The sequence below is a fragment of the Lathamus discolor genome, chromosome 9, assembly GCF_037157495.1.
Source record: "Lathamus discolor isolate bLatDis1 chromosome 9, bLatDis1.hap1, whole genome shotgun sequence".
NCBI lineage: Eukaryota > Metazoa > Chordata > Aves > Psittaciformes > Psittacidae > Lathamus > Lathamus discolor.
In genome coordinates this window covers 4508261-4529080 of record NC_088892.1, presented here as the reverse complement: position 1 = coordinate 4529080, position 20820 = coordinate 4508261, and the positions used below count along the sequence as shown (strand labels likewise).

At 46.0% G+C, this 20820-nt stretch overlaps 1 long non-coding RNA gene across 3 annotated transcripts; it reads right to left on the bottom strand.

The window, feature by feature from the left end:
- Positions 1–631: 631 nt before the first annotated feature.
- Positions 632–12111, bottom strand: LOC136019514 (uncharacterized). 3 transcript variants are annotated; one of them, XR_010614924.1, is made up of 6 exons: positions 11856–12111; positions 11003–11168; positions 9839–9922; positions 9602–9712; positions 7199–8310; positions 632–5918 (listed from the first exon to the last, which is right to left on the bottom strand). It is a non-coding gene; the product is annotated as an uncharacterized LOC136019514 (long non-coding RNA). The 3 variants fall into 3 exon arrangements; XR_010614923.1 differs by lacking the exon at positions 11003–11168 and having other exon boundaries at positions 7199–7325; positions 8132–8310; XR_010614922.1 differs by lacking the exon at positions 11003–11168.
- Between the last annotated feature and the right edge of the window lie 8709 nt (positions 12112–20820).

Here is a 20820-nt window from a genome sequence, read left to right as displayed (position 1 = left end):
GCCGTAAGGAGGCTGGAACGCACCCCCTGATTTATTTCCCATCCGGGCACTCTCCCCAGAGCCGGCACCAAGGGGGATTCCGGGGCTGTCTTACTTTGGGGGGGCTGGAGGAGCGGTGGTATTCATGCTGAGCAGGGTGAGTGTCCGCATCCCCAACCCCCTGCGCACCCCTCGCCCTGCTGCCTTTCCCTGCAACCAGCGAGGTCAGCTAGGATAGATGAGCCTTGACGGGAAAAAAATGTGGAAAGGGATAAAATTCACAGGCCAGCTGAGAAAGCAGGTTCAGGGTGTGTGGCAGCAGCTATAGGGCAGGATAAGGGGCTCGGCGCTCCGTGCCCCACTTCCAGGCGCTCCCAAATCTCGGCGGAGCACTGTTTTAGTCAAATGTTTAACTTCACAAGATTTCTTGTCGCGTTTGTTAGGGTCCGTGTCCTGGTGCACACATTTCTTCCAAGCTTTGGGCTGGCAGCAGCCTGAAAACTGCACTGTCTGTGTGGAGACAGCCAAAACCAAACGTCAGGCAGCCGCTATCTGACAGAACTTCTGGCAAATGTGCACTTTGAATGCCCCAGGCTCGTACCCTCAAATTGTCCTCAAATCCCTATTCTGAGAATGCTCCTTACTCAGCTGATGGTGGGCTTTGCACGCTGATACTCATTTATATGTTTATACACATTAATATGTTTATAACCATTTATACGTTAACACACGTTTATACTCCAAACTCCTGGCGTATCTCACTGGGTCAGGAGTTTGTCTAAGGAAACCACGTTGGAGGAAGTGAAGGGGTGGAGCTCAATGTCCAGTCTGGAGCACATGCTTGGAAGATAACCCACTTCTCCAGCCGCTGTCTTACATCCCTGTCTGTAAATGGGCTCTCAAAGATCCTATTGAACTTGTGGCATTTACAACAGCAGTTGGGACAGATGAACCTAAGTATATGGAAGGGCGTTTATTGAATTTGCTTCCCCAGGCTTTTGTGGAGTTACATGGGTGAGGAGTTAGCCTGGACCCTGGAAAGAGAGATGGCGCTTCTTAGGATGGCCTTCAGAGAGGCTGATGCTTACTAACTTTAAATTTTATTGGTCAGGATGGTACTCCCCATGGTACTTCAAGGTACTTCAAAGCCAGGTTGCTTGAAGCAATCTGGTCTAGAGGAAGGTGTCCCTGCCCACGGCGGAGGGTTGGAACTGGCTGAGGTTTAAGATCCCCTCCAACCAAAACCAATGTGCGATTTCATGACTCTCCTCCTGCACAAAGTGTCTCAAAATCTGGGGACCAGCTATATAGTGTCCTGTGGCTTTGTTCCCCCATTACTCCACCCTTCTACTGATGTTCATCAGCTTCAGCCCCACAAAGCCTCAAACGCTGCCGACGTGGTTTTCCTTCGCACAAGGCACATCCAGGTGCTCCTGATCAATGCTCCTGCAGGACGGGTGCATGACTGCATCAGGGGGCTCTTCTGGGACGTTATCCCACAGCCATCCCTGTCTATTGGCACCAGCAATAGGTGGAGAACAGGGCAGTGGAGGAGCTTTGGGAGGTTCAGCAGGCTCCGGCCAGGATCAGCTCCACCTGATCTTTAGCTCCATCTTTAGCTCTTCTTACAGAGAGAAATGAAACAAATTTTATAAACATGGTCATAATTATAAGAGCATAAGCTCGTGATTTAAAAGCCAGGTGAATGGCGGGTCCCTCCCTGAGCCTGGCAGGGACTGACACTGCGCTCCCCAGCTCTGATAGAAGCCAGCTGAGGGCACAGAGTGTGAACCTTTATCTCTGCTGACATGACATATTATTAAAAAGCATTTTGAGTAATCTTTTATTTCCTTAGCATTGCAACACATTTCAAGAACTTGGCCAGGGATCAACCAACCCTTTTTAATTTCCTACAATGAAAAATAAAACAAAAATAAAGCCCAATTGAGATGATATAATCAGGAACATTTTGAGGGTTTAGGTCAAATTAATATGTCAGAGAAGGGTTTTCAGGGGACTTGGAGAGCTTTAATCTGTCAAAGACTGACTCAGACCCTTCTTGGGCTTTGTAATCTTATTGTCTTTACCGAATTATGTGATGGTATGTCATGATTACCGTCATCAGAAAATCGTGCAAATAATCATTTGGCATAGAGTTCTGAATAACTAACTTAATTTTAAAGCAAGTGTTATACAATATGCCAGAAATGTTTGCTTAACTTGAAAATGATCTTTTAATGCTGCCCATTAACCTGTTAAAGCACACAGGTAAACTCCAGACACAGGCTTGCCTGACTGCTTTAGGGGCAGACTTTGGGAGAGTCGATTGTGTCCAAGCTGGGCTTGATTTTGCCAAGATTTACTTTGCATTTACCAGAAGAAAACAAAACAAAACAGCCCAAAGCAAACCAAACCTGACTTGTGGCTTAGGGGTCATATTTTAATATCACCCCCACTCAATTATGCAGTTTTAACACTTTTCCCTTTTATAATCTCCACCTGAATGTCATAGATATGAATAGATACAAAGCTGCAATTCTAAACGTGGTGCTAAGGGCATTTTCATTTCTAAATGATAAACTGAAGGGGTTGTTTGTTCTGTGCTTCACAAATCCTTAGGAAGATAATTTATTTTTCTTTCTTTTTGCTTTTGGGGAAAAAAAAGGTTTCCAGACGTGCAGTTCCTCACCATAGGGATGCAGCACTGCATCCTCATGTACCGTTAAACAAGCCCTCACTCCCATAGCACGGCTCCGCGACTGCTTCACCACCATGACGCCAAAGCAACACATGGGTGTGGGTGCACCTCTTTCCCCGCTGGGTGTGTGTAAGGTGGGACGCACCCTAAGCAATCTTTTCTGGTGGTGTAACTCCTCTTCTCTCACTGAGACACTGCCGGAGCCAGCAAAGCAGCGAACCCCAGGCCGGTCCCTTGTCCCCATCTGCTCTCCTCTCGCCGGCCTCACTGACGTGGCCACATTTGCTCTCACATTTTCCCTTTCAGGATCTTCCCTCGCCCATACAGATGTATTTTAGGATTGATTTAACCATGTTTGCACATCTACTAACTTGTTATTCCAGTACTCACAATCCAGTTTGCATTTTTCTTTCAGCTTCCCAACGTAATTATTCTTAGTAAATAAATTAACTACAATTTCTTTTTCAGGTCTCAACCTATTAGCTCGTCATGTTGTAAATACAAGTAAACGTGCTGCCTCAAATCAAATAGGGATAAATCTGACACTGAAGAAATGCAAGCCAATACCTAACATTCCAGTGTGCAAATACTATAATCTTTGTGGGAGAAAAAAATAAACTTATGGATGATACAGTGTGCCACAAACGGCTGCCACCATCATTGAAGAGAAGGGATGGAAGGTTTCCTATGGGACTATGTTCAAGTGATAATAAAAGTTGCTAAATTCTCCGGCTAATACACAGGCTGCAGCTGGAGTGGATGTGAACTTCAGCTGAATAACCCGTCTGTGGGCTGAAATAATGCTGCTTTGGGATCTATGGAAACATAGATTTGCAATATTCAACTTAATTTTTTGCAAATTGAACTACCACCTCACACATGTCATTAACTAATTACTTATCAACAGACTAACAAATATTTCTTTTTCCTTAAAGCCAACCTTTCAAACAGAAACTCCTGAAGACTAAGTAAATCTTGGCAGAAAACACCCATAGCAGCTTAGAACAGCTCTTAGGAGATTGTTTTCCCTCACATTCTCAGATGCGCTGTCCCACAGCAAAGCTTTGATTTCATTCTCCATCCTATTTTGCCCATAATGAACTTTGAAAATCCTCTGCTCTTGTTTAAGAGCACAGCGATAGTGTGGGCTCTCCATTCCCTGTCACACTGCCGTACGGCTGGGACAATCCTGCAATGTCCGGAGCAGGAGCTGATGGCAAGGTTCAGCCTCTCCTTGACCTCAGGAGCATCCTGAATTAATCTCATGGTAAAAATGATGTATCCAGGAAAGAAATGGCCATCCTGTGGTGGTGGACAGCCAGAACTGAAGTTTCTTGGTTGGTTGACCTCCTAAGGAGGCTCTTCGCCACCACGTGCACTGCATTAGTTAAAAAGATATTAAAATAAGTGTCTGTTATGTTATTTTATACATAAGCCTCCCCAAAAGGCTGCACAGGGAATAGGATTAAACTTTAAGGAAATGATTCAGTGAAGTGAAAACAATATATACAGCGTTTGTGGAGAGTTAAATCAAATTAGGGGACTCATATCACTTCATGATGCGAGAAGGATCGGTGGTGCTCCCAGCCACAGCCAGGGAAGTTCAAGAAGGGTCAGTAATGTAGAATTGCTGGTCTGGTAAGGATGAGACCATTGTGTGCATCTCCAGTACCAAGATATGATATGTCACCACGAGAAGGTTCACCCAGCATCTCTGGCTGCAGTTGCGTGCCCGGTTGAGAGCTTCCCTGGGGCTGCCAAGGGCTGTGTAACAGAGGCTTCTATCAGATATCTCACTGCAACCTCAAAATATTTCCTGGGTAAGCAAGATCTCCTGGCTCTGTGCTGCAAGGAACCTTTTCAGGGTCACCCCTCCTAGCCCAGGTCCTGGCTTTCGGCTGGTGACCGTGTGTGAGATGTGAGAGTGAGGAGAAGCTGTTCCATCCCTTCTTCGATCGCCACCAAGTGAGAAGCCCCTGCCAGCCTAGCCAACCCACCAAGCAGCTCTCCCACCGCCTTTCCTTCATCCCGGATGAAGGATGAATGATGACTTCTCCAGAGCCAGGACCAAGACCTGGCCCCTTCCTGCTCTAAGTAAAGAGAAAAATTCCTGCTGTGTTGAACTTTTCTCATAATACTTAAAGAAAATACTTAAAGAATGTGTAATAATAGGGGATTTAGAGAAAGCAAAATTAACCACATGGACAAAGCAGAAAACCTTAAGAATTGCACCAAAATGTGTCCTGTCCTGCTTTACAGAGGGGAAGAGCTCTGGGGGAAGAGAAGGTGACCCCACATGAGCCCCGTGAGCTATGGGACCCCTAATCTCCAGGGTCACTCCCTGCTCGTCTCACCAGTGGAGTATAGAGAGGGAAAAGCCAGAGGTCTCACTTCAGCTGCCAGGGAAACCACACAGGAGAAGTGAAATGAAAACAGTTATGGGGAAGTGGGCACTGAGCTGTGTTATATTCCTGTGCAGGAGTGAAGCCGGACAGACCCAGGGATGCCTCTCCTGTCCTCCCTGGTCAGCGCTGAGGCCATGGAGAGCCCACCTGACTCTGGTTCATTGCTACCAGAGTCGCTACTGCATGTCCTTTTACAGGCTGCAATAGCTGCCTCTCCCTGCAGCACCACAGGCCCATCTGCCCGTGTGCCAGCTGCCGGCTGTCTGCATCTTCCTTATGGCACTCCTTAAGCAAGTGATGCCCCAAAGGGAGAAAGCCCCTTGGCCAGGACAGGGATCCTGGGGAGTTCCATGGTCCAAGGTGATGCCTTTCACTGTGAAGCTAAGAGGCTGCTGTAGATATTGGCTTAAAAAGTCAGTCCTGTCAGGGACTTCCAGGTTTATGCGTGCAGAAATGGCAGGTTTCCAGGGTTCACTCTTCTACCTCACCAAATCATGACGTCTGCAATAAACTTTGCTCCCTCCTTCACCAGGATTAGAGACGGTGGGTCCAAAGAAGATGTGATGGTTTATCCACAGTTCCACTAGCTCTGGTGCACAGTGCTTTTCCAGCTGTTTGGTTTTGACCTGTTTCTTCCCACCACCACCATCCCTGCACGACCAGCACTTTGCCGGAGGAGTCAGCCCCAAGACAGGTTTGAGACGTTTCCGTCCTTCTCTGTCTACAAACACAGACTCTGGCCTTAAACTGAGCAACACCTGGGAGAGGTTGATGGGCTGCAGAGAAACTCAGCTTTGTTTTGTTAATCCATCCTCAACTATTGCAGGTGATTATTGCTGTAAATGCAAATACAGAGGGATGAGAAAAAAGCTTGTAAGAGGTGATGCACTGAGGAGAGGGACAATAAATCAAAAAGCTTGCAAAGAAGCTTTCACTCATCTCCAAAGTACCAATGTGGTTTTGAGTTATTAGCTTGGTTAGGAAACAACTTTTGGAATTAAACAGGAAAGAGGCAATCTTAACATCTCCTAAGATCTGCCAATACAAATATCTGTCGGCAAATATGTAAAATAATAGCTTTAAAAACAAGAGAAAGAGTCACATGAAATTTTCTGAGGAGGGTGATGTCACCCCCCCCCCCAACCAAACCATATATTCTTTGTATTTGAAATTAAAACCGCATGAACTCTCCATGCAAAGCTGGGTGAAATTCTCCTTTTTCAAGTATCCCCTTAGGGATGGCGGATATTATTTTCTGGTTTTAATTTCAAAGTAATAAATAACTGTGATTGACTTGCCACCCAATAGCACCAAGTTGTGCAAAATAAGTAAATGCAGTCTGTGCATGTTAATGTCCAGGTAGTTGCTCTATAAAGAAGTATCTATCAAAGAAGTCTATCTGTGGCTAGTGTTGCTGGAGCAGAGGAAAATCAGTGTTAGCTGAACTGGTCAATGAGCTTCAGCTTCACAAGGAATTTTAGCTCAGAGAAGAGGAAAATCTGTCTCCATGGTATTATCTCCCTTTCCAAAGCTTCCTCCTGGCTGCACTGGGTCACAGGCTGTGGACTGTAAATTATACAGCCAAAAGCCGAGTGATCTTTTTCAATAAGGGAAGAAGAAAACCATGCAATGTTTTAACATATGAAACAGCTCAACCTATGGCTTTCTTTTGCTGTGAATGTGGACAGTTCTGTTGAGATCCAAACCATTGAAATTAGCGAATAACCATCTGGCTCGGTGGCGCAACACCTCCTGTGGCCATAAATTCAAATCCCAACAACATTAGCTGGGGATTTGCTCTGAAAGGTCCTCGAGTAATGTAAAAACAAGGTGAGATGCTGAAGCCTTGTGGGAGAGCTGTGGCTCGAGGTGGAGCTAGCTCCAACCAAGCACCCCTTGGCTTTCAGAGAGAAATAGGGCTCTTGGCTTGCCAGGAGCATCCCCTCCTTGACTCTCGGTGCCCCATCCCACCCTGAGCCCCTCCCTGGGGTCTGACATCCTCACCTAGCACAGTCCCTGTGGTGTATCTCCATCAGCCCACTCTGTCCCAGCTCCAAGACTCAGTGCACACTCTTGGGGGTCACCAGAGCCATAGTGGACACGGACTAGTGCTTACCAGGTACTGTATTCTAACTGAAGTCTCCAGGACCAAAGCAAGGTAAGTGTGGAGATGCTAGAGGAAAGATCCGGCTTGGGTTGCTACGGTCTGCAAAGAGTTTTTCCATCCTTGACTGGAGCTCACACTGCAGAATGGGAAAACTTGAAGGGGGGAAAAGTTTTTCTTTGTTCTGAGCAATACATGGATCTTAGCTGCTTGCCTTACATTTTATTTTTTTATTTAGATAAGCTGCAATATAAAATCAAGGGTATGGCTATAACATACCTGAGAAGCCTTATCAGGAGGCAGAGGAGATACTCATAGAAGCTCTGAAATCCGTAACTACTATGCTTTTGGGCAGCATGGTCCTGGAACCCGAATCAGGCCCTTGGTCTGAAGCATCTGCCTCAATACTCTGCCCTGCCAGCCTTGGCCAGAAGGCTGAGTTATGATTGTAGCTCACACACAAATATTTGCCTCTTCCGAACCCCCAAGACCTGGAACCAGCAGCTGAGTCTGATTTTGGCTCTGCAGCAAGTTTTATCCATCGAAATATTGTGTATTTTTTGCACATCTGGTTGTATTTGGGGTGATATTACCTTTCAGTGCTGCTCAAGTCTGTCTGTGCCCATTAGTCACTGGAGTAAATAGCCACTCCATCTGCAGAAGTGCACTGTGGGGAGCCTGGTGGACATTTTAACTTGAAATGTAATTGGTAATTCATTAGCAATCCTGTGTTTGAAGGCTTAGGACTGAGCATGGCATTAAGCCAAGTGACAGGGCAGGTTTTGCTTCTCCTGTGGTATGGCCACCTAAGGCAGAAGGTTGGATGGCTCCTACGCTGCCCGAAAAAGTCGTTTAGGTTGAAAAAAAGCCCTTTAAAATGTGTGTATTTCCCCAGAACACAAACCCTGCCCTGTGGCACTGACCGCGACTGGAGCTGAAACTCACCCTACTTTTGTCAGGGCACCAAAGCCCCGCGGAGGTTCCTCAGAGTTGATGACCAGGAGAGATGGTCATCACCCGGTGCAGCGTGGCAGGAACTGCAGCCCCTTGAGGATCACCTGTGGGCTCCTGTGCATTTGGACTTCACTCTTCTCTCCTCTTTCCCTTCCTCCTTATGGTGGACCCTGTAGCAGATCACATGTGTAGGGGATGGAGAGTCTCTGTGATCTGCTGGGAGATGGTCTGTATTTTTTCCTGGATTTCTGCCTATGTTCATGCGTTCACTGTCTTTTATCGTCCCACATTCCATAAACTTAAAGCACTTCCGTACCGAACAGAATTAATGCAGTTCACTGAAAAACATGATAAAGCTCAGCACTGATGATACCAAATGCTTTTGCTTCGCACATTCTCCAATTCTCAATCCTGACCTACCCTAGAAACAGCAAATTCAGTGAACAACTGAGGATCCATGAAAGCTTTGGCTGCAGCACTGCTTTGCTGTTAAGGGCAGGGAAGGAATCACATCCTTTATTTAGTGTACTTTCATGATGGGTTTTGTTAGCATCACTCATATGGCACTACCCAGCACAAGGACAGAGCAAAGCTGCGGGGTGGGAAGCTTGTGGGGAGCTGCATGCGTGCCACTGCCATCCTCTGAGCATGGCAGGGTGAGGGGTGCTCAGAGCAGGAGCATCCCACCTGGAGACAGGATCAGGAGATGCTGCCAGTGCTCTCTGCCTGATGGAGAGAGGCAGCAGATGGGAACTCTCCTACTCACCAGGTAGCTCTCATCAGGGCTCAATTAACTGGGGATGATGAATCCCAGTTGCCTGGGAGCGATGGTTTCCCCATCTGAAAGACCAGCCACGGCTTTGAGGCTGCTCGCAGACATGCAGCCATACCTACCATGGCATTGCCTGGCCCGGCTCAATGTGGTTTGTATTACCTTGTCTGGGCAGCTGGAGTTTGGAGGTAAGAGAACTGCAAAATGTGTTTTCCTCTAATTATTATAATGTGGGTTATAGCCATGAGATAAGGAGTGTATCTATACTCCACTGAACGGTTGGGAATAAATATTTAAAATACAGCACTGAGGTTTTTCCCTCATAATTTATATAAAGAATAAAATGAAAGTAGGAGGATTAGCAGCAAATTAGTACCATAAAAATCTTGTCTCCATGGCTGGCAAATATAGATGAATGATAGACAAAGGGGTATCGGCTCTGTGGGTCAGCCGCTGGGCTCGGCTGTGGAGCCACGGAGCTTATTGTTTGCCTTTGGGAAGGCAGCTGCCCTCACAAACCAGCCTGCGAACGCCTGCCAGTTACTGTATGTGCGAACAAACCCCAGTTTGAAAACTCTCTCGGTTTCTTCGCTGTCACAAAAATCAAGAACACGGTGAGAATAATTTCCAAGACAAAAAGAAAGGCCTTAATTTATCAATGACTCCATTCAACAAATAATATTAAATACCTTCTCCGACCGGGAAGCCTGCAAACCTCATGCTGGGATTTCACACACGCCAGAGCCGACACTGCTGCAAGGAGCCCTTGGACAGTTTCTCCATCATAAAGTTACGTAAAGCTTTAAATTCAAAGGAAGAAAGTTAAATCAAAACCCTGTAATGCTTTCTGGCTTGGTGTCTGTGCCTGCAATTGCCTCTCAGACCACTGCAAGCAAGTGTGATTGAAGGATAGGGGTATCATTTACTTTCAGCAGTTTGTTTCCCTTCTCGTGCATCTCGGCTTGTCCTCTGCGTCTGTCAGCCAGGTCCTTCTTCCCTCCCACCGGAGGCTTAAAAGGAAGGAAAAATATGATTGCTATTTATATTAAAGGCAAAAGAAAGTGGGAATGAACCCAGTGGGATGCATAATGACTGCAATATTTTCAAGTAAGATTTTTACATGTATCGTTTTTTTAAATTCAAATAAACGGAATTGAACTAAGTCTGCCTGTGAGCCTCCTGCCTCGTGTCATTAGAACAGCGGCACTCACATCTTATGAAAACAGCGTACAAAATATACTCGGTGATAGTCTCACTACTGAACATCATTTGTTCAATATTTGCCCGCATTGGTTCAGTTCTGGTCGCAGTTTGTGTGAAACCTGCACTGGTGCAACCCTTGCAACAGTCCAGCTCCAGAAAGATGCAGATGGCAAAGCCATCCGGTCACAGTGATTATGTATCATTAAGGGAGGGGGTTTCCCTTAGCGCTGCAAGGAAAAGTCATGGTTCTCATCACCCAGCCATCTCATGACCTGTCTTGAATAGTTCTGCAAATAATTCAGAGGAAAAGTTAAAACCAGCAAGTGGTCCCCAGTAACCTCGCTGCTGGGAAAAACCCTTTTTGCTCTCATGTTGAGCTCCATCCTCTGGCGAAGGCTTAGAGGCTGGGGAAGAAACCGGTACTCGGCCCCAGCAGCGTGGGCCATGATGCTGGGGACAGTTTTCAGACTTCCTATTTTCTCTCTCTTAGAGCGTGAATCTCTGGCCACTGCGGAGACCAGCCCTGCCAGGGAGATTTTGGAAGGGTTTGGTAGGGGCCATACAGGATATCCTGACTTTACAGCATGGGATGCACAAATTCACTGAAGTATCCACTGAATCCAGCATCTGTTTCCGAGAGCTGCTGAACGTGAGGAGATGGACTTGCTTAGGTTTAAAGCAGCAAAAAGCATCAGAAAAAGACAAATCCAAGGCTCATCATGTAATACTTTGTGTTATACTGCATTACATGTAACGCATTTATAATAGCATTATAAACAGGTTCTTATGACAACTTCTTGTCTTTGACTCCAACCAGGTAGAAACTTCTCTGAAATCCAGGAGATTACTCCAGAAAAAACCCTAAATTATCCCTAATGTCCTGGTACCTTTGAAATCCGTGGGAGCTCTGGCACTCATTTCTGGGCAATCAGGATTTTGACTCACATGAAGAAAGGTATCAAAGCCTGGCTCGTATGCAGAACGCAAAACACAAATGACGCAGCAGTCATTTGTTTGAGGATGAAGTATTTCTTACCCCACTTGAAAAAAGCCCTACAGCAACAGAAGAGGAAGAAGAAAGCCTTCGCAATTAACCCCAGCTAAAAAAGCCTGCTGCAAATGAAGTATTTTAAACTCTATTTGGATCTTTTTATAAAAAAAAAAAACACCAAAAAAGCGTATCAGTTTACGTTTATAGCGTCGGTATCAACCGGTACTTTAAATCAAATTATAGCTGTATCAGGCTGTTTAACAATGTTTCTTTTTAATTACGTTTACTAGTCCCACATGCATTTTTTTTTTAATAAATTAAACAAACTTAATTAAGTTACATGACAGGGGTTAGGTAAGACAGCAAAAAGCCCAGCGAAAACACAAGGACTGATAAATCCTTTTGGATATACTCATATTTTGCACTTCTAAACCCCGCAGCCTTCCAGACAGCATGATGAAGGTGGCATCCCCAGCACCCGCAGTGCCATGCCCCCGCTGCGGTGCCCAGACCCCTCTCACTATAAGGCATTTACCTTTATATATGTTCTAAATCCTGCTTTCACAGAGAGTTTTAACAGCTCAAAGAGCTCCTCATAAAACTGAGAAGCGCTGAATTTCCATTAATTTCCCTGCATTAGAGGCATAGGCAGTGCATCAGGCCTAGGTAAAGACCTGCCTGACCTAGGGACCCTCTTGTTGGCCAAACCCCAGTGGTGGGAGATCTTGGGGGCCACTGCACATCCTTACCTGCAGTCTCTGGCAGCAGTCATGGTGCAAAGGAGAGCTTGGGGATTTCAGCTGCCTTCCCTGGGAGTCAGAACCCATCCCTGCAGCGTTTCGGTTTTGTTGGATTGAAGAAACCCCACCGAAATCAGGGGCTTTGTGGTGGTGGTCACTTTGCAGAAACTCCTTGTATTCACAGAAAGCAAAGGCACTTGTGCTCTGTAGCAACTACCAAGAAAAAGGCAATTTTACTGAGAAAATGTTAATAAAAAAGTACAGGACGAAGGAAAAGGAAGTGAAACAGGGTGGGAGCAATGGCTTGCGTTGCAGATCTGGAGGGGTTTCTGCTTTTCTTGGTTTCTCTGAGCGCACACCGCAGAGAGATGCTCTGTGAGCTGGGATGAGCTCCCGGGAGGGCACTTGTGGCCAGGGCATCCCGTTGCTTCCGTTTTTCTGATGCAAATAGCACAAAACATATCCAGAGTCTATCTTTAAAAGGTAAAAAAGTTGCCACGATGATGGCAGCTGGGACTTATTGCAGCGGGGAAAACCCCTGTGCTTGCACAGCCCTGCTCCAAGGAACAAGATAGGGCTGATAGCATCGGCCTGAATTTGCACCCTGAGGAACCCACAGTCACGGTAAGATTACCAGGGATTTTTATGGGGACTAAAATTGAATAATCTCATCGAGGGTGAGCAAAGCAGCAAATCCCCCTGTCTCCAGCCCTGCAGGAAACACAGTGATGGGAGCAGATGAGTGTGATGCTGTGCACGTCCATTGAAAAGCCTCACAGAACTGTGGGGTCTGGATTGTCCCTAAGACAAATCTGACATCCCCATGAAGACGGACGGCCATCACCGTGCACAGAGAACAGCCTTTTGGTCCTCTCTGTAATTTCCCTGACTCCAAGGGCTCTGCATCTGGGGCTGCAAGGATGAAGTCAGCCCCGGAGCTGCTACGGGCTGGAAATGATTTCACCGAGCTGCAATGCAGATGGATTAATTCCAGTACTGTAAAGTCAACATGGTTGAACACTGGCTACATCACAGTCTTCATTACTGTGGTCTGGATCGGGTTTTGATGAAGTAATTTCCCTTGGGTTTAGCACTTAGAAAACATATAGGGCGTCCTTCTTGGATTTGCCTGGAGAGCAGTGCCCGCCCCCCCCCAACCACCCCAAATTGGCCTTTATCAGTTGCACATGGACCTCTGTGATTCGAAGGGGTTTCAAACGAGGCCCATATGGTCCGTGGCACATGATGCCCAAACAGTCGGACACATGAAATGAGATGCAGTTTGTGTGCATACGATGGATGTTATTAATAACAAATGATATAACACTCTAAGGCTGTATCTTCAAATGCGAGGAGACATGGGATGAGTGTGGATTAGCAATTCCTCCATCCTCCATAACTAAATCAACTCCCAAATTGCTCAGCATTGGGTTCTTGGATATGAGGAAGCCAATGCTCATCATCCTGCTCAATTTACAGTGTCTGAGACTTGAAGAGAGCCCTTCATGCAACATAGATGTTTATTTTGGTTCCCCCCCCCCTTTTCTTTCTTAGCTATAAACTGTAATTGAATACTTGTCATGTGCAATTTGCTTCTTTGGGAAGTAGTTGTGCAAATGTGACCAAGTTTGCTTGGGCACCAGGCTCTTCCCACTGGTGCCGTCTCTCTGAGATACCCTCTTGTGTGAGCCACCCTGCAGAAAGGGTTCTGCCTCCCTTGTGTGACACCAGGGCCTGGGTGAAAGATGCTTGTAAAGGGGTAATAATGGGCTCTCACTGATCCGATATTAATTCATTCATTTCCAAAGACCTCTTCCTATCACAGCTTGATGTTTAATGTCAGTGCCCAGGTCCTGGTTTCCTAAAAGAGGGAAGAAAATATTTGTGATCAGGTGACACTAAACCTGCTCTATTGCAAATAGTAATGAATACATCCGTGCGTTTTACTTTGCATCTTGCAAGTCATAAAATCATAGAAGTGTTTGGGTTGGAAGGGACCTTAAAGATTATCTAATGTCACCCTTTTCTAACCCATGGGTAGGGAAGGATGAGGTGTGTGATACATCAGTGAGGTCCATGCAAGGAGATAATCTGCATCAGTTCAGCAAATCCTTTCTTCTCTTTCAACTTGCAGTAGAGGTTGCATTGAACCCTCTGATGTGCTCACCCTGCAGCTTTAGCCCATAGGCCTTTCTGAATACACTTTACAGCACAATAAATACCTGTAATGAGCTGGCAACAAAAAACTGTGAAAACACAGAGAATGCTGAAAGGCTGATGTAAAGTGCTGTGCGCACATCCACGTGCGATTACCTCTCCACAGGCAGCATCGCAGGGGCAGAAACTTGTGGGGAAGCTGCATCAAGGGTCCCCCCGCAGGTGGCTCTTGGCCAGGCAATCTGGGGTGGAAACTTGCTTTTTTGGCAATAAGAATATAAAGTATATATGGTTAAACTGAAGCAAAAGTAGGCAATTTGTGCATGGTCAAAAACTAAGCCGTTTGAAAGACTCAACGTCATTCTTCTTGAATTATTTTCCTGCACAGATAACATTTTGTAGAGGGGAGGGTGGGTGGCAGGCAGGTAAGTGGGAAAACAAAAGTTCATTTGGGCTGAAATCAGAGTATTTTAATTCTTTCTAATCTTTTAAACCAGGACTTCAACCCTGCATATTACTCCACTAAATAAGCTTGGCACAAAGCACCTCACCGGCTGCTCTGAGGGCTCTCCGCGCTGGTTGGTGTAGCTCTGTGCCATTGAGAGAGGACATGGCAAGGCTTTTGTTACCTCTCTGTGCCTCGTGGGTGAGGAGGGATGGATCCAGCCTCTTGCCCATGCTCACAGTGCCGCTGTTTCACACACACCAGGTCCTTGCTTGCTGCGCCTACTGTCTGCACCGCCGTTGACGCTCCGGTTTTGCTGCGGGGGCTGAATTAAAACCCCTCAAAAAGCACAGGCTGCTGTTGCCATTTATTTGCTGCCTGTGCACAGCCAAGGAACAAAAAGCCGTGCCGCGGTGCAGCTGCTGGAACGCCAGGCGGCTGCAGCCACTAGAAGCTGTCCCCAGGAAGCGCGTCCTTGCCGCAGGAGCTGCTGCTTTCATCTCTAACGAGAAGCAGAGGCAGAAGCTGCTCCGCGGGTCCATACAGCCGCAGGTCAGGGAGCAGGATGTTTGTGAGTTCCCCCCGAAGAGCTCTGCTTCCAGCGGGTCTTTGCTGCGAGTTCAGTCCTTCCAGCTCACCCGTCACCATCATGTTCCGGGGGGGCAATGGGTGCCAGGACCACCCGCTGCAGCACGGGACTGGTGACAGCCACGGTGCCACCGGCACCAGCTCCAGGCTGAAGGGATGCTAGGATGGGACTGGGGATGCTGGGACTGGGGTCTGCGGGTACTAACACTGGGGTTCGGGGGATGCTAGCTGAGGGGTTTGGGGGTGCTGACACAAGGTTGCTGCTGTTGCCAGCACCACGCACGTTTAGGACAGTCGAGGTTTTATCACACTCCTCATAAAGCACAGCTGAGATCCAAGTCCCCTGTTGCCATCTTGAGGCAAGACGGTGCTTTTCTTCAGCCACCAAAGCAAGAAGACAGCTGCCCTGCAGCATCATGTATGTTTGGTGGATCTGAAACTTGGTCTGCAGCCCCGTTTTCTTGCGATGTTCATTGCTTGTGAAGTTTAACATGAGTGCTTCCCGGCATGGGCACTTGGGCAAGAGAATGGGGAGACAGCGCAGTGAATGGAAATAGCTCTGCTTTATTGTTTTCTAGTGAATCCCAAAGACAGCACGTGCGGTCGTCCTGTGCAGCTGAGAGGAAGCAGCACCACAGTCAGGTTATTTTTATGTTTGGAAAAAAAAAAAGATTTCTTTCTCTCTGTTTTCTTTTGTGGGTGCTCTCTGGAGTGATAATGTGGAATTTCCTCTGAAACTCGAGCAGGGTGAAGGAAATTAATTTCTCCCTTTTTTTCCTCTATAGAAATTATTTCATATGCCTCAGACAAAGCGCCTTACTAAGTAGACCTGCAAGGTTTGTAGTTAAAACGACTCTCAGCGGTGCCATTGCCACTGATGGTGTGGGGTCAGGATATGCTGAGGAAGAGAAGCTCTTGCAGCAACAGGCAGCAGGGACAGACGTTGGGCTGGGCTTGCTTCTTTGTACTGAAACGTTTTCCTGGAAAATACAGAAAATTTATGAATGTTTCTGAAGCATGAATGTGAAATGTTTATATTTAAGAGCTAGGTTTATTTGACTCTGGTTATTACTCATTGCCCTTTTATAAAGCAATCAATTATACCTCTCTTAAATCATTTATTTTAAGCCATGTAACAGAAAATCATAGGGAAAAGAAAATATTCCACGTTTAATCTCCAAGGTGAGTGATTTAGTGCTTTCACAAGCAAAAGGAGGTGAGTGCATCAGGACGGTTACAACAGGAGAGCGGGTTAAAGCACAGTGCCGAGTGCAGCGCTGCTGCTCTCCACTCTCAGGGCTGGATTCAGATCACAGCTTCTGCTGAGCACTAAAAGATACTGCAATGCATTCTTTCACATTCTGCACTATTTACGCTATTCAGTTTAAAGAAAGGCAAAGAGAGGGAATGTGGGGTTGGTGGCTGAGGGCCTGATCCAGAACCAGCCCAGGGAGCTCAGATGAGGCTGGGAAAACAGGCGTCATTTCTCCCCCTTTTCCTCCCTCATTCCCTCAGTCAGAATTCAGTGAAATGTTCACTTTTTTAATTGCTTCTTTTTTTTTAAACATCGGCAGCTTTTATTGGGTTTTATGTTAAACTGCAGTGTTTGGATTAAATGACTTGGTAATCAATTTATATTCACAGTAAGTGCCTGGAGTGATACAAATGGTCATCATTATTTCCGAGATTTTCCTAAAAATACATCCATGTTGTAGAAGCTTTCCAGCCAATTCTTCTCTTTTTAATTAAAAATGTTCTTCTTCCTTCCCCCAAACTTATTTCATGTCTTTTTCTTTCTGATTCTGCATTTGCCAGTGTAAATTAGAATTAACTCCATTGCATTTAATTGTTCAAACAAAAATGACCATGCAAACACTGTGGGACCACTCTGGACTTTCTTTGCCTTTACCTCTAAAGCTCTCTTTTTCTGATTATTTTGCTGATTGTTATTAAAACTGATTATTGCAATAGGCTGGAGGAGGAGGAGCAGCATCGCTTTGGATTTATGTTTGTCCCAGATCAGTCACCTATCCCGCTATCGGAGTGTGAGGCTTGGTTGGAGGTCGCCACTGACCAGCAGACCCAATGACTTGTTCCTGGATTTTTAGATATAGTATTTACCATATATTTTATTTTATTTTATTTTATTTTATTTTATTTTATTTATTTTATTTTATTTTATTTTATTTATTTTATTTCATTTTATTTTCCTTACGCTGCAGACAGTCCTCCTCCTGCCCTGCCAGTTGCTTTACCCACTGCACAAACACTTCCAACCCAACCGGAGCTGCGCAGAGAAAGGCGATATGAGGCACATGGGTTCATAAACTTACAGTTTCCTCTTTATTGTTTTCTTTGTCAATCTAAGTCCCCACATAGAGGGGCAGGGCTGCGGTCATGGGCAGGAGATGGGAATCTACCTCTGCCCTCTCCGGAGCACTCAGCCCCCTGTTACACTGAGAAAATACAGTATTTCCACATACTGTCAAAATTCACCCTCTCTCTTTCTCATGTTTTCTTTCAAAAGCTGGTTCGTATTTCATAAAATAGCCACTCCTGAGGAAATTTAAATAATTCCCCTTTTCTCCTATATTAAAAGAAAAAAACCCCAAAACACTAATAGCAAACGTTGCCATTTATCAAATCCCTGACATGAACCAGCCTCACTGGGAGGAATTCGTGTTATGTTTATTTACTAGGTACTCAGCACACTGCGAGCTGCTCACCCTGGCAAACCACACCAGCCAGGGATGCTCCACCAGCATCGTCCCCAGCGTTCAGGATGAAGGAAAAAATCCCAAAGCGACGACTGAAAGGTTTTCTCTAGGTTTTAATCAACAGCTCTTTAAATCTTCAAGGTCTTAACTCCCATGTCTGCATCTCTGGAGCTGCGGGGAAGGAACAGGCAGCTTAATAGCTGAAGTACATGGAAAACTGTCAGGATGTGCAAGATGCGGGGCCTGAAAAGTTGCCTTGGCTTTGTGCCCCAGTGAAGAGGTTTTTCATTTCATGGCCTTTCACGGCCTTTCACAACACCACAATTTTTTTCTACTGAATTGGGCCCCGAAAAGAGTAACTCTAGACACAGTGAAATTTTCCAATGCCGGAGCCCTTCCCCTGCCCTTTGACAGCTTCCCTGTTATTTTTGCCTTATGACAAAATATTTTTGAACTGATGAGAATAGAACACCCACTTCTGCCTGGATCTGATAAATACTGTTTCACGAAGTATGGTATTCGAGTATGGACCCAAAATCTGAGGAGGTATGTGAGCATTCGTCTTCCTCCTTGCACCAATTAATGGTGATAAAAACCCATCTGTGGGAAGAACAAGGATCACAGTGGGGACTTCTGGTCAAAAAATGTGCCAGGTTTTCACTAATTTCTGGGCAGAAAGAATTGTTTCAAACTCTTGGAATGCGAATTATTTTATTCGCTGCTGATGTGTGTTTTTGGCAACAGGAAAACAGGAAACCAGTTTGGAAAATATTAGTGAAATGGAAACCGAGGTTGTAAAGTATTTCAGTCTGGAGAGCTTTCGATTTTCCAATATGCGAACGCGGCAGAAGCAGAACTGTAAACCAATTAGAGGCAATTTAATTTAAGAGCCTTCTCACGGAGGGAAGAGATCTGGCGTGTATACGCTGATGCAGTAAGCGGCGAAGACAACACAACCCCCAGCACCTGTGGAGGTTATTGCTAACAGAGACAGAGCGGGGATTTGATGCAGATGTGCCCCGGCATCCATCTCCCTCCCTTCGGCAGCAGATGAAAAAGATGGGAAAGCCGTGTCATGTTCTTCCTTAATTTCTTAGGGAATTTGAGGCAGGTTTTTAATTGGACTGGTAGGTATTTTGGAAGGGTTTGGGCTTATGGCTGAGTCCTGTTTGGCCTAGCTGCGATATTATGCCATACAGAGTCTCCGCAAAAGCCCACGGCAGCATCCAGCCTGCACAGGGAAATACACTCCAATGGCAAAAGGGATAGAATATACACCAAAAAAAAAAAACCCAACAAAGAAACAAATAAAAACAAATAAACAGATAAAAGGGGCAGAACAGAGAAATAAAGTGAGTTTGCGAGTTTGCTCCATTTATACGCACTGATGAGTCCTCCCAGCACAAACCACGGGGGCTGGAGTCCTGCTTCCCAGCAAGTGACCAGCCCTGGCAGCTGCTCCTCATGTGCCTTCTCTCTTCCTCATTTTTCTGATGACTGAAACATAGTTAAAGCAAACTGAATTCCTGTTCACCCTTCCCACTGTCCATTCGCATCCAGGGACACAGATGGGCTGATTTCACTCCTGTTTCTCGTTGGCTTCCTGACCATCTTGCTCCCGTGCCGCCTCCCGGATGTCTGTTATGGTGGAATGGGGAGGGTTGGGTTGGGCTTTGCTGGCCAGGTCATTTACTGCTTATCCCACATCCTTAGGAACCTTCCCAGGACCCAAACACCCTTTTGATGGGACTTTGCCGTATTCTCTTAGGAATTCTTCCAGCCATAACTCCCAAGATAAAACATCTCTCTTATAAGTACTTTCCCCTACTAAGAGTCCCTGCAGAGACTCTTCTCCCCCCTCAGCACACACCACGGCAAGCACTCGCAGCCCACTTTGCATCCTCAGAACTCACCAACAAATTGCTTCCACACTACACCCCAACTCCAAAAATCATGCAGTACAAGGGTTAACCAACTTAAACATTTAAAGAGTCATGAAATGGACTGTTTCCGCTTTCCATCTGGCTTGTATCAATTTTAAGTCAGTTTCAGAAGTACTGCTACACAATCAAAACACACAATCTCCCTAGTCAGATAATTCAATTTTATAAATGAATTACTTATGTGCCTATAAGTAAATACATTCCTAGGCAGGGAGATATTGACTGCTGTCAATGAAATAATGAAGACCAGGGGAAGTGGCTGTGGCTGAAGCTCTGGCCCCTTGGAGACATCCTTCTGGGGTGCAGTGGGGACATGGGTGGAAATGGTGAGTTGTCCAGGGGTATGGGACATCATAAGCCACCACTGAAGGCCACAGTGTGGACCACAAACAGCACCATGGTTATGAAGCAGGGATGGACTTGTCTATATGATTTGCAGTATCTGGGGGGAAATATGTTGAAAGAGACAGCTGAAAGGGAGACAGAGCTCTGGCAGTGGGGGTTTAGAGGGTCCCAGCCTTCCCATGCAGTCCTGTTCCACTTAGGGCATCTCTAAGCAAAACATTACACAAAGGAAAATATAGACTCATGGCTTCAAGTTCACCCTGGGGCTAGGAAACCTGTGAGGATCCTCTGATGGCTGTGCATCTCAGGTACGGATCTTGGCCAGGTCCATGCATTTCTGCTTTCCTTCTATCTTCATTGCTTCATTTAATGATGAGCTAAATGTGCCACAAAGCCTCCACTGGGCTGGGGACCAAGGAAGAGTTTTGGGCTGGGGACCAAGGAAGGGTTTCAGACTGGATCTGGACCTGGCGCAACAGTCAGGGCAGAGGATTGATCCCAGCTGAATTAGAGCAAAAGTTTGAAAGGGGAAAGATTTTGTGACTGACGAAAGAAATGGCAGCTCCTTGGGGGTAACGGAACTGTAAAGCATGATTTTGTTACTACTTGCCCTCCAACAGCTTCAGAGCGAGGTCCGTCAGGGCAGGAAAGGCCAGCAGTTCTGGATTTTCTGGTTTATGATCAGTTTGATCAGTATGAACACCACGTTTAAACTGAAGTTGCTCCCAGTTCCTGGCGTTCCTCAGCTCCCCATCACCCCCAGGTCCATGTTTGCCTTC